Source organism: Lissotriton vulgaris, chromosome 5, assembly GCF_964263255.1.
Source record: "Lissotriton vulgaris chromosome 5, aLisVul1.2, whole genome shotgun sequence".
NCBI lineage: Eukaryota > Metazoa > Chordata > Amphibia > Caudata > Salamandridae > Lissotriton > Lissotriton vulgaris.
Window position 1 is genome coordinate 1,980,907,587 of NC_141693.1, and position 15,006 is coordinate 1,980,922,592.

The following is a 15,006-nucleotide window of genomic DNA, read 5'->3' on the forward strand; positions in this document are numbered from 1 at the left end:
CACTCACACCCCCTCACACTCACACCGCAATCACTCTCTCACCCACCCTCACTCACCCTCTCACTGTCACCTCACACACCCTCTCACCCACCCTAACCCACCCTCACAACCCCTCACACCCTCACACACCCCCTCACCCTCACACCCCCTCATACCCCCACATCCCCTCACACCCCCACACACCCTCACACCCTCACACACCCCCTCACACACCCTCTCACCCTCACACCCCCTCTTCCTCACCCTGTCACCCTCACCCCCATCACCCTCACCCTCCCTCATGCTCACACCCCTCACCCTCACACCCTCTCACCCTCACCCTCACACCCCTCACCCTCACAACCCCACACCCTCACCTTCACAACCCTACCCCCCTCACACACCCTCACCCTCACCCTCACACCCCCTCACCCTCACACCCTCACACACCCTCACACCCCCTCACCCTCACACCCCCTCACCCTCACAGACCCTCACCCTCACACCCCCCACCCTCGCACACCCTCACCCTCACACGTCCTCACCCTCACACACCCTCACACACCCTCACTCACCCTCACACACCCTCATACACCCTCACTCACCCTCACACCCCCTCACCCTCTCACCCTCACACACCCTCACTCACCCTCACACACACACTCACTCACCCTCACACACACAAACACACACCCTCACCAGCATGGCATAACAAAACATAGCATAGCATAACAAAACACAGCATTGCATAGCATAACAAAAAAAGCATAGGATAGCAAAACATAGCATAGCGTAACAAAACAAAGCACAGGATAGCAAAAGAAAACATAGCATAACAAAACAAAACATAGCATAGCAAAACACAACAAAGCATAGCATAGCATAACAAAACACAACAAAACATAGCATACATAACAAAACATAGCATTGCAAAGCATAGCAAAACATAGCATAGCATAACAAAACACAACAAAACATAGCATAGCATAATAAAACACAACATAGCATAGCATAACAAAACGAAGCTTAGCATAGCATAACAAAACATAGCATAGCATAACAAAACATAGCATAGCATAACAAAACAAAGCATAGCATAAGAAAACAAAGCATAGAATAACAAAACATAGCAAAATGCAACAAAACATAGCATAGCATAACAAAACACAACAAAACATAGCATACCTGTGTGTTGGTTTACCGCCCCCCCCCCCCAAACCCACTCCCAGTTTATTCTTGCGTTTCAGGAGCTGTTGGCCCCTCTAGTGGTCAATAACGCTACTGTACTTGTGCTTGGTGATTTTAATTTCTGGCCCAGTGATCCCGCAGAAGACCTTACTTCTAAGGATTTTACCTCATTGCTATCAAGCTTAAATTTTATTCAACACGTCCGTGCCCCTACACATACCCGGGGCCACATTCTAGACCAAATATGGACCCTTAACCTACCCACCACCAACCTGTCCATCGCTCCCTGCGTATGGTCCGACCATCATTTACTGTCTTTTTCCTTGGACCTGCGCTTGCGAAATGCCCCTCGTGGTTCTAAAACCCTTTGGGCTAGGAGCTGGAATCGTGTTGATATCCCTGCGTTCTGTGAATCCTTAACTGCCACCTGCCTTGACCTCACTGATGTACCTCCTCAATTTCAGCTGGCCACTTTGGATAGTTGGCTAATCCATCTTCGTGATGAAAAGGCCCCTTTGAAGAAGGTTACCATCAACCACCATCACCATGCTAACAAGTGGTTTACTCCTGCTCTGAAAGCACTTAAACTAACGGTCCGTCAAGCAGAACGGGCTTGGAGGTCGAAATACTGCCCTGCCAGTAAACTTAACTATTCCACCTTACTTTCAGAGTATAAAAAAGCCATCCAAGAGGCCAAGAAAGTTTATTTCTCACAACGCATACTGACAGCAGAATGCCAGCCCCGTGAAATTTTTGCAACTGTCCATGAGTTAGCTCTATCAGACAGGCCTTCACTTATGATCATACCCTCCCAGTCATTGTGCAACTCATTGAATGAGTTTTTTATTGACAAAGTTGCACAAATAAAAGCACACATTCCTCCCCCATCAAACCCTTCTTTAGATTGTTCCTCGCCACAGAACACCCAGTGTCTCACTTACATTCCGTAGCTAACTAGTGAGACTCTTTCCCCGCTTCTTAAGCGTGTAAAATCTGGGTCTCCTTCTGACACGTGTCCGGCCCGCATTCTGGCCCAGGTGTTCTTGGCCTATCCTGCCCCCGCCCTCACTGTCTTAAATGACACCTTCTCTAAAGGCCTAGTCCCCACTGCATTTAAATCTGCCACCATCATCCCCATCTTAAAGAAGCCCGGGGCTGACCCTTCTTCCCTAGCTAACTACCGTCCCATATCCCTGCTCCCCTACTTGGGAAAGGTGGCTGAGGCGCATGTTTCTCAGGTGTTGAGCTCCTTTATTGAGGACAGCAATTACCTGGCCCCATGTCAAGCTGGTTTCCGACCACGACATTCAACCGAGAAGGTGGTGATCTCGGTCATGGACCAACTTAGGGAGGGACTCGACGCCAACACCCCCAAGATACTGGTCCTATTAGACCTATCCGCCGCCTTTGACACTGTGGATCATGACATTCTGTTATCACGTGTCAGGGCGGCGGGGATAGGGAGGTTGGCATTAGCTTGGGTCGAGTCTTTCCTGATGGACCGTACTCAGACAGTTCATCTAGGCACCTTCTCGGCTCCTCTGCGTAATGTCAACTGTGGTGTCCCCCAGGGGTCTGCTCTCTCCCCTTTATTATTTAATCTTTATGTCTTTCCACTGGTGTTTGCTTTACAGAATATGGAGGTCACTGTATATAATTATGCAGACGATCTACAACTCATTTTTGATCTTTCTTCCCCTTCAGGAGTTGGCAGTTTCCAGTCCGTCATGCTATTTATCCGAGACTGGATGAACATCAATCAGTTAAAACTTAATCCAGATAAAACAGAACTTGTGGCGACGGGTGGTGCTGCCAACCCCTGGTCCCCCTCTTTTTGGCCCCTTTCACTTGGGTCCCCTCCTCTCCCTTCTTGTTCAGTTAAAACACTCGGGATCATGCTTAACAATCAATTAACTCTCCATTCACACATCAACTCGGTGGTTTCTTCCTGTTTCTTTACACTTCGAGTTATTCGGAAAGTTGCCAGGTTTTTCTCCACCTCTGCATTAACGCTGATCCTAATGGCCATGGTCCTGTCAAAGATTGACTATGGCAACATCATCTATAATGGAGCTCCTGCTTATGCTCTGCAGCGCCTGCAGTTGGTACAGAACCAGGCGGCCCGTCTGGTCTTTGGCTTATCCAGGTCCCATCATTCGACCCCACTGCTCAGGAGCCTACATTGGCTCCCTATAAAACAATGAGCCAGGTTCAAGTTAGGGTGTCTGACTTTTCAAGCAAGAGCGGGCACTTCCCCTGCCTTTATCAACTCGGCAATTTCTCCCTATGTTCCCTCTAGGGACCTTCGCTCCTCTAGCCTGGCCTTACTAACTACGCCCCGATTTAAGAAGAAGCGGGCAGGGGGGCAGAAGTTTGCTGTACTTGCACCCACCTTTTGGAATGACCTCCCCCTACCTTTAAGACTCTCCTCCTCCTATATGGAGTTTCGGAGGTCACTAAAAACGCTACTATTCCAGCAGGCCTTTGGCACTTAGCTCTCTTCTTGCTCTCACTCAGTGACCTCACCAGCGCCATGAAACTGATTCAGTGTACGTGCGCTTTATAAGTATTTTTAAATTAAAAATTAAATTAAAATTAATACATAACAAAACATAGCATTTCAAAGCATAACAAAACATAGCATAACAAAACACAACAAAACAGCATAGCATAATAAAACACAACATAGCATAGCATAACAAAACAAAGCTTAGCATAGCATAAAAAAACATAGAATAGCATAACAAAACACAACAAAACATAGCATAGCATAACAAAACAGAGCATTGCATAAGAAAACAAAGCATAGGATAGCAAAACTAAACATAGCATAGCATCACAAAACAAAGCATAGCAAAACCAAGTATAGCATAATAAAACACAACAAAACATAGCATAGCATAACAAAACATAGCATAGCATAACAAAGCATAGCATAGCAAAACATAGAATAGCATAACAAAACATAGCATGGCATAACAAAACACAGCATAGCATAGCATAACAATTCAAAGCATGGGATAGCAAAACATAGCATAGCATAACTAAACAAAACATAGGATAGCAAAAAAAAACAAAGCATAGCATACAGCATCACTCCGCACCACCACAGCATCACTCAGGGGCACCACAACATCACTATGAGCTACCACAGCATCACTGAATGCCACATCATCACTCGTTCACCATCACAACATCACTCAGCGCCACCACAGCATCAATCTGTGCAACCATTCAACAACACCTGGTTCAAATATGTTCTTTCAATGTTTCAAGCTTTATTACAAATGTAACAAAAAGATGTTAATATTTCACTTCTGTTCTTGGATTTTCGTCACAATAAAGTACACTGAACATAATCTTCACAAAAGTTATTTACAAAACTGCCATTATAAATTACAATAACTTTTATTTAAGTATTAATTATTGAAAAAAAATTAAAAGCGATTGTTATTTGTAACATCAATACATGTAAGTCACGTAAATACAACACAGATTGCATTGCAAATGCTATAGGTGTCACATTTGCGAACGTTATAACTATTGGCATTGTAAATGACAAAGCTATTAACCCCTTCCCTGCTAGGCACATTCCCCTGCTGTGCTGGGGGCGCGCGCAGCACCCCGTGCTCATGACGAGCTCAGCTCGTCATGAGATACAGTGCTTGTGTGCTTGTGTGCTTGTGTGCTTGTGTGCTTGTGTGCTCATGACGAGCTGAGCTCGTCATGACCACACCCGTTTCTTTAGAACGCTCAGCACATATGTCATATGTCATATGTCAAAAGCTTTTATATAGCGCAACAATTCACCGAAAAGGTCTCAGGGCGCTTGGCAGAGAAAACTGCAATTAACCATAGCAGGGAGCAAAAAGTGGGTGAGAGGGAGATTACTTAGGAAAGAGCCAGGTTTTGAGGCTCCTGCGGAACGCTAGATGGTTAGAGAGAGACAGCAAATGGGAAGGCAATTTATTCCATAGCTGCGGTGCCAGATAGGAGAAAGCCCTGCATCCATTTCTGGAGGTACGCGCCTTAGGTTGAACAAGAAAGGACTTCGAGCTTGAACGTAAAGTTCTGGACGGTTTATACCACGCTAATTTCTTTGCCAGGTAGGTGGGGCCTGTACCATAGAGGAGTTTATGGGTGAGACTTAGGATTTTAAACTGACATCTTTGCCGCACTGGGAGCCAGTGCAGCTTTTTCAGGTGAGGTACTGAGGCAGACCTCGGTGGTAATCCCAGTACCAACCGGGCTGCCGCATTCTGTAATATTTGGAGTTTAGTAAGCACACCTTCATTGATTGACACAAACATGGCATTACCATAATCTAGACGGCTGATAATAAGCCCCTGAACCAGAGGTTTTCTTGCCTCTAGAGGAAGCCATTTAAAGATTTTACGCAGTTGTTTAAGTATACCATAACATATACCTGATATTTGGTTAACATGTGCTTTCATTGAAAGAGTGCTGTCTAGCATAATGCCCAAGTCACGTACCACTTCTTTTGGCTCAGGGCAGGGTCCAAGTTCGTGAGGCCACCACTCTTGGGACCTTATGGTTTTGGCTGAGCCAAATAGCAAGATTTCGTTTTTGCTATAATTGAGCTGGAGCTTATTATCACTCATCCATCTGCTAATGTGAACCATGCACTGCTTGAACCTTAGACATGTGTCCGGACACCGAGAATTGCAGGTGATTAATACCTGCGTATCATCGGCATAGGATACTGTGGAGAAGCCATAAGATTTTATGATATTGGCCAGTGGGGTCACACATAGATTGAACAGTAGGGGGCTAAGAATCGACCCCTGAGGTACCCCCACAGTGAGAGGCCTATTTCCAGACACATGGGTGTCCATTTTGAGATAGGTATAGCGGACGGTGAGATAATCTTCGAACCAGGCTAAGGCATTGCCCCTGACACCAATCTCCCACAGTCGATGTTTCAGAATACTGTGGGAGATGGTGTCAAAGGCCGCCGATAGATCCAACAGGATCAGGATGGCTGACTCACCTCTATCCAGGGAGAGCCGGATGTTGTCCACTATCTCAATGACTGCGGTCTCTGTACCATGAGCGGCACGAAACCCTGACTGTGAAGGATCAAACAAAGCATGTGTCTCAATATAGGTGGTAAGTCGTTTGTTCACCAGATGTTCCAGTACTTTCCCAAAGAATGGTAAAAGGGATAAAGGCCCATAATTGGATAGGGTGGAGGGGTCACTGTTGGGCTTCTTGAGAATAGGCTTGACCTCGGCTAACTTCCAGCTGCTAGGAATGGAGGCACTTTCAAAGGAGTGGTTATAGATGTTAGTCAACGTGCCAGCCAAAAGAGGGAATATCCCACTAGATCTAAGAGGAGGCAATAAATCGATGGGGGAACCTGATTTAATTCTTTTTAGGGCTTCTAACACTTCGTCCGAAGTGGTAGGCTCAAATTCAGTTAGAGACGGAGGCTTGGGTGATGTCAGTGAAAGCCATGTTCTCTTGAGATACTGTGCCTGACATGGGCCTATCCTGATTATCTACTGGGAAAGAGGAGTAGATTGACTTGATTTTGTTGTCGAAGTAACAAGATAGTGTGTTTACCCACTCTGAGGTGGGACTGAAAGTGGAACGCTCCACTAGGGGGGTAGTGAACTCCTTCAAGATTTTATACAGTTCTTTGTTTGACTGGGCCACTTTATTTATTCTTTGAGAAAGGTAGTGTGTTTTTGCTTTCTTTATGTTTTTTAAATATTTGGATTGAGTGAGTTTATATTTATCGCGGTCTTCTTGCGTTCGCTTCTTCCACCAGCGTCTTTCAGCTGTTCTACAGGTCGCTTTCGCACACTTCAGGTCCTCAGTGAACCAAGGTGAAGCAGTGCTCTTAGCCTTAACAGAAGTTTCCGGAAAGATTTCTTCTAGAGTGTTTTTTATGGATGTTTCCAATTGGGTTACCATTAGTTCGATGTTCTCATGGTTGTTATTGGGAGGTATGAAGTGAGACGAGAATGCCTCAAGAGTTAGTTTATGCCAAGGACGGATAACTACTATTTCTTTCTGAGTGGTAGTCCTTGACCCTGGTGGTATAGGAAATTTAAAATGTATTAAAAAGTGGTCAGTCCAGGTCATAGGCATGGGTAGTTCACAAGTAAAATTGGCAAAGTTAGTAAAAATTAAATCAAGGGAGTGGCCAGCTTGGTGGGTGGGGCCGGTTACCCTTTGTGTAAGACCCAATGTGTCCAAAGAGGCTATGAGATTACAGGAAAATCACCAAGCAGAATAAAATTATCAGTCGCCAGTACATGCGATGCTAACAGATCTAGAAGGGTGTTGGCGAATTGTGATTTATCTCCCGGTGGTCTATATACCAAAGCAGCCCTACCAAAGGAGTTAGAGTTGAGTTTTATATTGATTATTAGAATTTCTATCCATTCGTTAGAGAGTGACTCGAGTTTGATGATTTCAATAGGAGCTTTTGCCACAATGGCAATACCTCCCTCTCTCTTTCGTATTCTATCGTGTCTAATAATCTGGTACTCATCAGGAAAAGCAATAGCTATATCCGGTGAAGCCAAGTCATGTAACCACGTTTCAGTGAAGAAGCAGATATCGGGTTTTTTATTATCCAATAAACTCCAAAGCTCAAGGGCATGTTTAGGGATGGATCTGGTATTAAGGTACAGAGCTGAGAAGGTATCGCTGTCTACTTTCGTACTGGTGTTAATAGTTAATTGGGTGTTGGCAAACGCTTTCGTGTGCGAAGCCCTTGATGTTACAGTGGCCGCTGCCCCGAAGGGTTCAGTGGTGAAATTGATTGCCTTAATACAACCTGGAGGATTAACTAATTCACTGTGCGGATTTAAAGATAGAAGTTCCTGCCGACTGTAACAAATCATTGTAGTAGTACAAGCAACACCTCAGCTGAAATATAAAGGAAAGGAATAGAATTTACCAGGGGTTTAGGCGGGAGGCGGTGTCCAGGCGCGGACGGGCGCAGACGGGCTTGCCTTTGGCTTGCCTTTGGCGCGCCGCTGCGCATCCGCGCTAGTGGCGGGAATATGTAGGGAGGAGGGCGGGGCAGCTCTGATGACGCTGCAAGTGTGCCGCTGCTTCCTGTCCCTCCGCACAAACGGCACAGGCCGCGGTGGAACGGGGACCAGCAGGGAAAAGGCAGTAAGATGCAGGTAAGACGAATTAAAATGCACAGCAGGGGAATTAGCCCAGCGTGCGAGCGTTCTAAAGGCCATGACGAACTCAGCTTGTCATGAGCACCAGAGCACTGTAGCTCATGAGCTCGTCATGAGCATGCAAGGGGTTAATTTCGCTATTTTCAAAAACAAAACATAACTAAAAAATTTGTCATTTACAATATCAATAGTTCAAATTTCCCTAATGCGAGACCTATTGCTTTGCAAATGCTTGTTTACATTGTGGATAGATGTAGATTTTGGGCCCTAGCTGAGCCGGCACCCAGCAAGACCTAGAATTCCTGAACATTTTTGAAAATTAGACAACCAACGGCATCCAGTGTGGAGTGACTTTCATGGCTCTCACTAAGTTTTCTTACCCAGACCTCGTAAATTATAAACTTTGATTAGAAACGCACATTTCCCTCAGATTTCTATGAAGAAAACAGCTGGAATCTGTGTGGAGCAACACATTTTCTACCACCCAACCTTCACTCAAATCTTCCAATAAAAATGTCACTGCACTTGTGTGGGTAGGCCTGGTGCCTGTCACAGGAAAGGACCCAAAATGCACAATGGAGACATTATGGGGCATATTTACAAGGGTTAACGCCACTAGTATATAACTTTTTCTGACATTCTGATGGCGTTAACTCTTTCACCTTATTTACAAGTTAGCGTTAAAGCACTTAACAAGGCTTAATGCCGCCTTGTAAATAATGCCCCTATTCACGCAGCACTTAGCATGAAATGGGCATGCAATGGGTGTTACAGTGGGCATTCCACTGCAGCACCCATTGCTTTTTGATGCAGCCCCATATTTACTAACCCTGGGCGTAGGACTATGCTACACTTGCATAGTTTGCGTAACTACGGGCTATGCGAATTGCACGTAGCACAGTGCAAAAACACGTAGCGGAGCGGGCATTTTTTACTTGCTCGCGGCCCTCAACGCCAAGTTGTCGACCGCGAGCGACCAAAATAACATTCCAGCGAGACTTTTTCCTCGTTCACGTTCAGCAACATCAAGTTGCCGATCACGAGCATGGAAAATAAACTTCCCGGCAAGATCCTCGACGCGGGGAGGTCAGGTTTCTCATTGCGAGTGGTCGCGTATGCTCGCGACCGCTCGCGATGAGAAACTACCAGTCCGCGTTGAGAAAGCTGTCGCTCGAGTAAAAATCTACTTGAGCGGCAGAAAACGACAGCTCGCACTGTGCAAGATGAGTGTGCAATGATTGCACGGTGCTGACAAGCATCTGGCACTGTCAAGTCAGTGCAAACAGCAGTTTTCAAAGTGCACTACGCAGTTCGAGTGGCTACGCGTAGCTTGCGTAGTGCGAAGTGCACTTCGCTTAGCTACGCATAGTGCTACTACACTAACTACACCCAGGGTTAATATTTACAAGCCATGGGGCAGTGTAAAAAAAAACAGCCAGGGAATACCTGATCCTAAGTAATATGAGGAGAATTATTTTATTTCTCCTCACATTTTGCACTTTCTACATGTGCTGCGTTCTGCAGCACACATAGAAAGAGCAAATCGCCTGTAAACATTGTTTATGTGCAGGAAGGTGTCCCATTCTGCACATAAACAATTGCCCCTGCAGCACAGGCAGCCTAGGAAAATGGTGCTAGGGTGCCTGTGCTGGCACCAGGCAGCTTTTTTAACACCAATGCTGGGGGTAACGCTGGGGAGCACCTCATTCTTGTGAATACGGCACATTCCTGCATTTTGAAACTGTCAGAGCGCAGCGTTACGAATTTTGGCATAACACTGTGCTCTGTCAGTTTCTTGCAATTAAGCCCCTACATTTTTTTAACCTGAAAACTGACTCTTTTTTTACAATGTGGGTTGCTACAGGTTATGAGCCCTAGCTCAACTGGCACCAAGGGAAACCGAGGTAAGCTTGACATTTTAAAAACTAGACCTCTCCGCTTGATCTGCTTCAGTTGCGGACACTAGGCCCAGCCATACAAGAAGGATAACGTTTTTACTGGGACAAGTGGGGGAGTGCTAGGTGGTGGGAATATTATGGATCCCTGTGGATTCCAGAAGTTTACATCACAAACATGCAAGGAAAATACGTGATATTAGGTGGTATGAGGTTTGCAGGGCATTGTGTAGTTCCATGTCAAATGCACCATACTGGACTACTCCGGGTGCCTAGTTCTCTGAAAGGTCTGGGTCTGGATGAATTCCACAGGTGGCGGCCTACCCAATCCCAAAAATACAGCCATTCACCGTGGCAAGTGTTGCAATATTGGGAGTTAGCCACACTCTCCTGCCCATATGTAAAAACAACACCCAAAAGAATCAAATGTCCTCTTGCTTGCCATTGGGATGGAATGTTTTAGTCCAAGGGGAAAAGAAAGCCTGTTGAAGCTTTAACGGTGAGGGTGAGCCTGGATATCGTGGGCCTCATTTATGAAGCTGTGCGTCACTTTTACGCTGCTGGTGCGTCACTTTTTGTGACGCACCAGTGGCGTAAAAAATGTGCCTTGTTGCGCCATATTTACAAAGTGGCGCATCTAGGTAGATGCGTCACTTTGTAAACCGCTGCGTCACATTATACCTGCGCCAGGTATAATGTATGCAAGGGGGGCATATTGACGCAAGAAAAGTCGTAGAAGTGACGCAGTGAAATCTATGGGATTTGACTGCGTCACTTTTAGGACACCGTTGCGTCAAAAACTTGCGCCTTCCTCACAGCAGGCGTAAGACTGATGCAGGCCCTTTCACATGGGGCTTGCCCCATGTGAAAGGACACATTGCTGGAGTTGCGTCACTTTTGTGACACACTCCAGCAATGCGTCACTTTTGGGCTTACAGATACGTCAGAAATACTGATGTATCTGTAACTCCTTGCGACATAATGCGTCATACATTAAATATGACGCATCAGGAATGTCGCAAGGAGTGCGCACTGAGAAGTGACGCATCGCTGCTTTCCCGCAGCGATGCATCATTTCTCATAAATGAGGCCCCAGGATCGGCCTGACACACCCCAATATTGTATTTAAAAAAAATACTGCCGTCCAGTGGACTTTCTGTACCTCCTGGGTACAAACTGGGGGCAAACCCCGTCCCAGCACTCCAGGGAGAGCCAAATACTGGTTTGTCCCCTTTGATGGTGGAGAATGGCCCAATGTCAGGGTGCTGCACCCACACCCTTTTCTTTGTTCCCAAATTCAACATCCCTTGTGTATAATGGGGTTTCTGTCCCCCAGGGGCAAATTTGGGCAAACATCCTGTCTGTTCCATGGGGGAATCGGTTTGTCTCTTTTGAGTTAGGGGTGGGGCCAGTGGCAGAGAGCAACGCCCGCACCCCTGTCTTTTGCCCCAAATGCAAAAATCCCTGGTGTGTAGTGGGCTTTCTACCCCCAGGGGAAGGAGGTTTGGGGCAACATCTGCATTTGCTATACACATTCTCTCTGCCCCCAGGGTAACTGAAAGAACTATTGCCCCCTCCACAGGGGGTACGCTCAATGCCATGCTAGGCTGCTCCATCTTTTTGTTTGCTTTGGCACAATTTTGAAATTCCTGGTCTCTAGCGCAGTTTCTGCCCCGGGGTAGATTGGGGTCAATCCCCCTGTCTGCCCCTGGGTGGGGCAAGAAAGACTGGTTTGTGCAACACCATACACCGTTATTTTGTCCCAAATGCAAAATCCTTGCTGTCCAGTGAGGTTTCTATCTGTAGGTGAGGGCAGAGTTGAGACAATGTCCCCAATTGTGACAAACCTCCTATCTGCCACAGGGACAGAAAGACTCTGTGGAGGCTGTATTGCTTGCTTCCAAGATATGTCGCCCCATTCTATTGGTTCTTAAGGCACCATTTTCCAGTGGCTTTGTTCCCTCGCCCCGGAGAAGCTGATTTCTGCCACTACGTGGGATATATTGAAGGTGAACACCCCCATTCACCCCCAGGGTGGGCAGAAAGATGAATGGGGCCCTGGTAGGGTGGGCAAAGCCCTATGCCCAGGAAGGGGTGCTCCCTCTCAAAAATAGTGTGCCAGAAAACTCTGGTGTCTAGTGGGCAATCTGGCCCTATGGTGGGCAGATTGGGATGTACACATCAAGCCACCTCCCGGGGGAGCAGAAAGACTAATGGGGCAGGTACAGGCCAGTGTCCAGGGGAGCCACTACCCCCCAAAAAATAGCATACACGAAAACCTTGGTGGCTGCCTGGCTTTCTGCCCCTGAAAGGGCAGATTTAGAGTGAATACCCACATCCACCTCCAAGGGGGGCAGAAAGACTAACGGGGCACCTGGCTGGGGGAAGCACAGGCCCATGCCCAGGGAGAGGTGCTCCCCCCCCAAAAAATAGTGTGCCCTAAAAGTATACTCTGGTGTCTAGTGGGCATTCTGCCCTCAATGGGGGCAGATTGGGGAGTGAACACCCCAGCCGGGGTCGGTAGTGGGATGACCTGCAGGGTGGTGACGTGGGGAGGGGGAGGGGCAGGATGGGGGGTGGTAATGTATGGATTATGGAGTTTTACAGGTAAGTAAACATATAAATAAATAAAACGAATTTCGTTGCGCGCACTGCATCACCAAATGCGATGCAGTGTGCGCAACGAAATCCGTTTTATTTATTTATATGTTTACTTACATTTTAAACTCCATAATCCATACATTACTCGGAGCAGTGATACTGTGAAAGTGAAATGAGGAAATCTGCAAGGTCCTGATAAAGCCAACAGGCCCCAAGGAGAAGCTGCCTGGTCCATCAGCACTCGGACTGCTGGGACTGGGTTGTCCCACTGGTGAGAAAATGTACTACACTAGTATGCATTGGCCTGCCAAAGGCATGCGAGTCCCCTGCAGTCTGTCAGTACCTCTGGAGTGATGCTAGAGGGTGCACAGACACTATGTGGTGGCACAGCCTGGATGCAGGGTCATCAAGGTGCCTCAGTCCCAGACAGCCTCCATCGGCCTCTCCACAAAACTGCCCAAACCCCATTGCCCCATGAGGTGAAGAGGGGGTGGGGTAGAGCCAAGATGTGCAAGGGAGAAGAGAGCTCTGACTTTGTGGCAGCCCGGTGAAGGAATGAAGGCACCACTGAAGCCACCCAGATCACCGGGTGTAACTAGCACACTGACACTCAACCAAGAGACACACCTCCCGTCGGCCAAGAACCCTAGAGACGCCACAAAGATCATCCAAGCCTGTTATGCGAACATGACCCCATGATGGTTGAGGCTGGAGCTGGAAGGAGAATGGACGGACACTGCATCTGAAGCCTTGCTGCAGATACCAGGGCCCCATTATCCTCCATTATCCATCAAAGGGAGGGAGATATTCTCTGGTCACTACTACGTTACCAGTGGTTACCTCCAGGTGGAGGTGAGCATCTGACAAAAATAACTCTATGATGATGCATTAACGCAACGTATATTAGCGGAGAACCAAGATATACCGCTTGAGTCCTTACCTGCGTGTATGAGGGTTTCGTAAGAAAGTCATTTAGCATAAATAAAACCCTGGCCACGTAGTTCCAAGTGATCCATTCTCCACAATTGATTTTTTTCCCCATTATCCTCCACCCTAAAGGCTCACTCTGCCATACCCACTAACCTTACCTGACGATTGCTAGGCCTCAACACACAATCACTGTGCCATCAAGAGGTGAGCCCGAACTACTGCTCTCCACAGCTGCACTTTTTGTTGATGGAGTGAGAGGTCCAAGAAGGTCCCTGAAGAACGAACATGCAACACGTAGCTCGATGCCACACAGAGCTAGAGAAGCGGAGAAGAACAGCACCTGCCCTGATCACCACAAGGGCTAAGCTCTAAGGATTGACCCTAAAGAACTCTGGCTTGGCCTGAGCAGAAAGACGGTTGACCACAGAGTGGCCCTGTTGACTCATTCCAGAAGTTGGTGCACACTGGAGTATCCAGAAGAAAGGTAAGGGACTCAAGCCACTAGAAGACTCTCTGGCATAGTTGAGAGAAGGTGCATGCATGAAAAAAGAGGAAAGGACAGGAGTGTGACCACCTGGGTTGTACTGGGAAATCTGTCGACCGACCAAGGCTCGAAGGAGAGAAGATCAGGTGAGACCAGATCTGGAAGTCACCCCGTAATCGAGTCGTACCAATGACTGTGATTACTTCTACCAACACAAGCAGGCGTCCGATGTGGACTGATGCCCTGGTAAAGGCCAGCAAGAGTACCAAAAGAGTAAGCCTCACACATGAACAAACCGAGTCCCTGCCAAAGCTTCAAAGCGCAAACTTCCAAACACACTCACTGGCTACCAAGCAAACCATGGCTCCACGCCATGAGATACAGATGCCTTGCGCAGGCTGAAGACATTGAGCACCAGTAACTCACAGTCGCATGGCTACAGAGGCCATCTAGTGCTCATCACTCCAACAACCACAAATCAAGGAAAAACCCATGCAACCATAAAGGGAAGTCATTGACACCTGTCGTGCAGATTTACCCTGCCGGCAACAACATCATGCCAGTCCCTGCTAAGTGCTCCATAGCTACTATCTGTGGACCATCCTACAATTGGAGCAGAGACTGACAACACTGACACATTAAAAGCCACAAAGAGGCAATGACACTCTGAAGAACCACTCACCCAGTGACTATCTGCTCACCCAAGCAACCTCCGAGTCCTGATGTCTGTAGCACGCCTGGACAATGACCCATCTATGCC